Here is a 6,875-nt window from a genome sequence, read left to right on the forward strand (position 1 = left end):
CTCTCTACCTCCCATACCCTTCGTTTGCTCCTGTGGCACTCAATTTCTAAATGAAACTTTCTCACCAAGTAATTACAGAAAATAATGACTAAATATCTATGGCTGATTTATTGTGAGGCCTGCATTAATTCAAAAAAGGGAGTTTGATCACAAGCCTACAAGTTACACATTCTGTATTAATAGTTATGTCACATATACATTCCTTGGTCATCCAAATTAATATATTTATCAATATTCATATTATTTCTTAACTTCAGTAATACTATTTTTGAAATTCTGATCAGTAAAATATTATAATTTTATATTAAAACATTAATATTTATAAAATTGAGTTCACTAAGTGAAAGAGTTGATATGAGATATTAAACATCTAAAACATTCAAAATATTCAAGTACTCTGTAACCAATTTACACTAATTTCATCGAGTTATGAGGAAGAGAACCATAGTGCAAGAAGATGGAAAATTATACTATTTTATTTAGCAATGGTGTCCAAAGAGACCTGAAGTGCACATTGGCCATAAGAGCACAAAAGCACACGACTATTCTTGTTCTTTTTTTTAATTTAATTTAAACAGTTTATTTGGGGCTCGTACAATTCTTATCACAATCCATATATCCATAGTGTCAAGCACATTTGTACATTTGTTGCCATCATCATTCTGAAAACATTTGCTTTCTACTTGAGTCCTGGGTATCAGCTCCTCGTTTTCCCTGTCCCTCCCCTCCCCCTCCCTCATGAACCCTAGATAATTTATAAATTATTATTTTGTCATATCTTACATTGTCCAACATCTCCCTTCACCCACTTTTCTGTTGTTCATCTCCCAAGAAGGAGGTTATATGTAGATCCTTATAATCGGTTCCACCTTTCCATCCCACCCTCCTGGTATCACCACTCTCACCACTGGTCCTGAAGGGACCATCCATCCTGGATTCCCTGTGTTTCCAGTCCTTATCTGTACTAGTATACATTCTCTGATCCAGCCAGATTTGTAAGGTGGAATTGGGATCATGATAGTGGTGGTGGGGGTGGAGGGGTGGGAAGCATTTAGGAACTAGAGGAAAGTTGTATGCTTCATCATTGCTACACTGCACCTTGACTGACTCATCTCCTCCCCTCAACCCTTCTTTAAGGGAATTTCCATTTACCTACAGATGGGACTTGGGTACCCATTCTGCACTCACCCTCATTCACAATGATTTGATTTTTTGTTCTTTGATGCCTGATACCTGATCCCTTTGACACCCCATGATCACGCAGGCTGGTGTGCTTATTCCAGGTGGGCTTTTTTGCTTCTGAGCTAGGTGGTCACTTGTTTACCTTCAAGCCTTATGACCCCAGATGCTATATCTTTTGATATCTGGGCACTATCAGCTTTCTTCACCATATTTGCTTATGCACACATTTGTCTTCAGTGATCATATAGGGGAGGTGAGCACACAGTGGTATGATTTTCTGTTCTTTGATCACATGACTATTCTTACAAGATAGATGAGCCTCCTAGGGCAAATAGTGATTCAATAAATTGGCATTGAGAATTTTGTTCTGAGCCTGAGATTTGAAGAAAAAAAAGAGTGCCTAATCTGTAAAGGAGAGCCTGAATGTTTAGTACTTCTCAAAATGTACCTCAGTAGAATCAAAATTTTCATTGTCTGTGTAGAGCACTAGTTAATCACTAGTTAGAGAATACAGCCACCACCAGTAGCATGCACGTTTCTGCTTATTAACCTACCCACTGCCGTCAAGCGCATTCTGACTCATGTTGACTCCAAAAACTCACAGCAGTGAAGTCTGTTCCTGCTCGTGGTAGCTCCATAGGACAGAAGAGAACTGCTGCTTGGGTTTCTGAGGCTATAAATCTGTACAAGACTAGAAAGCCCCGTCTTTCTCCAAAGGAGCAGCTGGTGGGTTTGAACTGCAGACCTTGCAGTTAAGAGTCCAGTGCTTACCCCAGGATGCCGCCACCAGAGCCCTTGCTGCATCTGCTTGTGCTGTGCCTAATCGGTTAAGAGTATTTGATCTCTGTATTCACCACACTACCAAGTGTTTATCTGGCAACCAATATGCTTCCCAACACAGGTGATCTTTTCCCACAAAAATAATGGAAAGTGGAAAAAAATATCCTCTGTTCAAAAACTCTTCCATGTTTGATTGATTAAAAAGTAATTGAATGAAATTTCCTTTTACATATAAAGAAGTCTAAGGGTTTGTACTTACCCGCACTTACTGATAGTACTCATTTGCCTTTAGAGGGTGGTGATTCACATAGAGCTCACTGGAATTAGCATTACTCAGATAGAAGTTTGCTAAATGGTGTTTTTCATAATAAGGTTCAAAATTGAGATTTATTCTCCTAATTTGTTCTGTACGTGTTTGTTGGAGAAGTGGATATTAAACTTTACAGCTAATGAATACACATGGTAGAGGTTTTCATTAGTGTCTGTATGATTTCATTTCTGAGAAAGCTACAAATTTCTCATAGCAAATAAAGTGACCAATTCTCTATCCAGAAGACCCCTTAGAAATGCCTAAGTGCTAATACAATCATTTAGATCAGGAACCTCAGCCTTGGAGATGCAGTATGCCTCCCCAAACAGAATGAAACCTTGGACATGATCGCTATTAAATGGCGCTTCTCTGACAGCATGACTAGCTTTGTCTTGAAGCCCAGACACACACTTTACTTATAAATCTTGATTAATTAGAATGCAAGCTTTCTCCTTTTCTTTATTAATTTTTCTTTTCTGTTTCTATTTAGTTAAATTTGCCAATAATTAAAAGACTTCTTAAATCTAAAGGGAATAATATGCATATTAAAAAAAAGAACGAGAGAGGCTTGTGAAGCTCGACATAAGAGATTGTAACATAAGGATATTTTAAATCAAGAGGGAAACGTCTTTCAATAGGTTCATAAATTTACCTTTGGTTAATTTGGTGCAGCAAAGCCTAGGGGTTTACCCCTTAATTGTGGTCATTATGAAGAGGATACATGAAAATGAAGAATATTTTACTTGTATTATACATAGTACAGTGACTTGTCATGCATTTAACATTTAAGATCTAATTTGAAACTGAAGAAAATATCATAGATTTAAATGTTTCAGTTCTATATTGCACCCTGGTGGGTGGTTTAGGGTCATGCATTGAACTACAAGCCAGGAGGTCAGTTTTTGAGACCCACTAGCCAATCGCTAAGAGAAACATAAGATTGCCTACTCAATGAAGAGTTTCCAGTCTTGCATAGCACAGGTTTGGGGTTCACCTGCAATGTAAGGGGGACAGTTGGAACCCACTAACCATGGGAGAGATGGATGCATTGACCTGCTCCTGAAAAGCTTTAGTCTTGCAAGCCTTTAAAAGAGTAGTGGGTGGGTTTTTGCTTAAATGCCAATTAACTCAAAAAGACCTATGTCTTTTGAAAGGATGTATCTAGCAGTGGTTATGTGGCATAAAAGAGGGAAAGAGCAAAAGAATAAAGAAGCCCACATTTTAAAAGCCAACTCTCACAGCAGAAATAAAGCATTGAGTGTTCAGGACATAAGGACACCGTGACAAAAGAATTCAGCTGCTGGAAAAAAAATGAGCTCAGGGCACCGTCTGCCAGCCAAGTAATAATAAAACACCGCAATCTCCGAATCTGTTTGTTAACACAGCACTTGGGAGCCAACCTGAACACTGAGGGCTTCGGGTGTCCTAGGGGAACAGAACAAGCACAACTCGAGGCAATTCTCTCGTCCGCTCTTTAGCCATCCATTCTAACCGCTGCTATAGGCAAAGGAGGACTTGACAAATTTAGAAAGAAGCAATAAAATCTACTGAAGCAGCTAAATTGTCTGCTAAAAGGCAGTGCACACTGCCGAAAATGAGGCTATATAAAAATAAAAAAAGAAGGAAATGCATTCTAAATCACCTTGCAGCAAAGTTAGAAATAAACATTTTTTACAAAGTTTCCTAATCTTACAATACTCAACACGCGATTCTTCAGATCCTGAGGCTGGTATTTGGTTTTCAATTCCAACGTGCTTTTTTTTTCTATCTATATGTAAATTTATTTCCCAAAAGGTTGTTTTCCTGCTTAAGAACATTGACTTTCAGAAGATGGAATATTAAAAGGCATTTTGCATATGGAATCACATTAGCTCTAATTTTGATTGCTCTCTTCTGAAAAAGAATAAAAATATGATGGTTTGATATTCTTATGATTAAAAACATAGTTGCTTGATAAATTAAGACAGATATAGTGAGGTCAGGATAAACTCTGAATAAACCAACAGTATATATTGCTTGCTCATATAGATCCTTCCACATGATCCCTCAGAAACGTAGGTTGCCATGTTGTGCCTTTCCAATCTTTTAGAGCTTGCAGGATCCACTCTTGCTCACTTAATAGAGAGAGAAACTGTGGGAAATGCGAAGGTAAGACACTAAGTATTTCTACAAAAATCACAGAAACTTTTATTAAACAAATGCATTAAAGTATGAAGTTATTATTCTGACTTATCCTCCATCTAGCTTTGTACATTTCTGAAGGCAGTTTTCCTATCTCTTCAATCCTTCTCTGACAAAATCAGCACTCTTCAAGTCACACTACTTAAAAGGAGCAGTTTCAACATCCTTGAGGTAGTAAAATCATATTGTCTTAAATGTCCGTTAGGTTTGGGAGCAAAAGATGTCATAAAGGTCAAACTCAGAGCTGCAGGCTGCTTGGAGTGAGGCTTGCTGGCGGAATTCTGATAGGACAGCCAGGACTACCCTTAGAGAAGGAGCACAAGGATGGCCCCAATGGGGGGTAGGGGATCCTTAGTAAACTGCCTTTCCTCACCAATGCAGTTGTCAGTTTTCTAAAAACATCCTCAGAATAGCTCCCATGATCGTTCTGTGTTCTTTGAGAAAACCTATCAAGATTGCAACTTTGGGATCCCAAGTGTCATAACCTTCTTAGTTGATTCTCTGTCCTTAATTTTTTTTTTTTGATTCTCTGTCTTTAATGTAACCAGCCAAGCAATCCCCTCTGAAAGCAATATTTTGATTGGAACTTTAAAATTTTTTTGAAGTCATCTGTATGAGAACAAGATAAATGTATTCCTGAGATAACTTGTCTGCAGCCATACACTGATTATAGAGACATGTTTAAACATGTTTTATATCAAATAAACCCAGGCAGGTATGAACTGATACCCTAGTATTTGTAATCCTATGAATTTTGAAATTATTTCTGTCTCTACCACCTCTCATTGCACTGGCAGGAAGTAATCATGGGTCCTTATTTAGGTATAAGGGATAAGGAAAGTGCTAAAAATGGAATTTGTTGCTGGTTAAACATTCCTTAATGAAAAACTACTTCAGGGAAAGGGAGTACAAATGCTAATCAACTAATAATCAATGCCAGTTTAAAGGCCAACCTAAAATTAATATCAGAATCAATCATGAGAGTTTTCCAAAAATCAAGGATATAAAGGTAGGCAAGTATTATTACAACAGCTTTCCTAATGTCAAGATAGTCTCCTAGACACAATACTTTCAGCTCGGATACATTCTGAGCAATTGTATGCCTCTCACTGTTTGGAATGCATTAAAATGCTCATAAATGTTTATAAATCCCACTTTTCTTCAGAACTTATAATCATATTTGACATTCTCTGTAGTTCACACCAACTCATACTTTATCTCTTAAGTATTACTTTACACTGAACAGTTTCAGGTTTCACTTTATAGGTCTCCATAATTATATTGCTAGTATCTAGTCAGTATTTTTTCCTTAGAGCTTGTCAGTACCACCTCAAGTTTTCGAAAATAATAAATGATCCATTGCTATACTCAGTGAATGCTTGGATAAATGAATTACAAAAATGAATGTGAAGAAATGGAAATAGTTTTGTATAAAAATTGTAAAGTATCCATAGACTTATTTCTAGTAAAAATAATTATTTTAATAAAGACAAATACACACAAAGCTAGCATTTGCCAGGTAAATCAAGTGAATTTAGAAAGTGTGGACCTAATTGTTAATATGTTTTCTATATCTTGAGTGCTACCTGATTGATGCCAGTGGGGAGCAGAGGCACCCTATTTTGTAACAATCTTGGCACATTTCACTCTTTCCCTAGAGTAATTAGCGGCCTGCCTCTACCCCCAACAACTATTGCTAAAATAAAGAAAAAGGACTATGTGTTTCTTGTAATACCTGCAAGATCAAAAGTTGGGAAAATTCTCTCCAATAGTAAATTGACTTTCAGCAGACAAAAATCAGTGTCCGTGTAAAACTGTCTGAGAGATTCACAAAGACAAAGACTGACCAAAGCCAAGAAGGTAGCACAGCCTAAAGATAAATAGAACAAAAAGCAACAACAGAAGCCTTATCTTCCCACCTGCTCATCATTCAAGACCTCAGCCCTTCCCTGGCCTTGACTCAAAGTCCCTTGAGCTCCCAGAAAATACCTAAGTACATGATGGGGTGGCCACTGAGTTGTAAAAGCTACCCTTAAAGGGTGGGTCATAGAGGAATAGATTTTTGTAAGGCCTCGTAGGACTTGTAAAACTTGTTTGAATGGTCTAGGACAGTGGTTGTCAACCTCCCTCACGCCACGACCCTTTAATACATTTCCTCATGTTGTAATGACCCCCCAGCCATAAAATTATTTTCCTTGCTACTTCATAACAGTAATTTTGCTACTGCTATGAATCGTTGGACCCCCAAAGGGGTTGCGATCCACAGGTTGAGAATCACTGGTCTAGGAGGTCCAGGGCCCTGGCACTATACCACTTTAGTCACTAAATTTATAAAAGCCCTTCCCTCACTCCCCCTGAAGAGACAACTTTTGGGAGGATATACAATCCCATCTCTCTCCTAACGTGTGTGTGTGTGTGTGCG

Source organism: Echinops telfairi, unplaced genomic scaffold (assembly GCF_000313985.2).
Source record: "Echinops telfairi isolate 266 unplaced genomic scaffold, ASM31398v2 ScPeMD7_3533;HRSCAF=4204_0, whole genome shotgun sequence".
Taxonomy (NCBI): domain Eukaryota; kingdom Metazoa; phylum Chordata; class Mammalia; order Afrosoricida; family Tenrecidae; genus Echinops; species Echinops telfairi.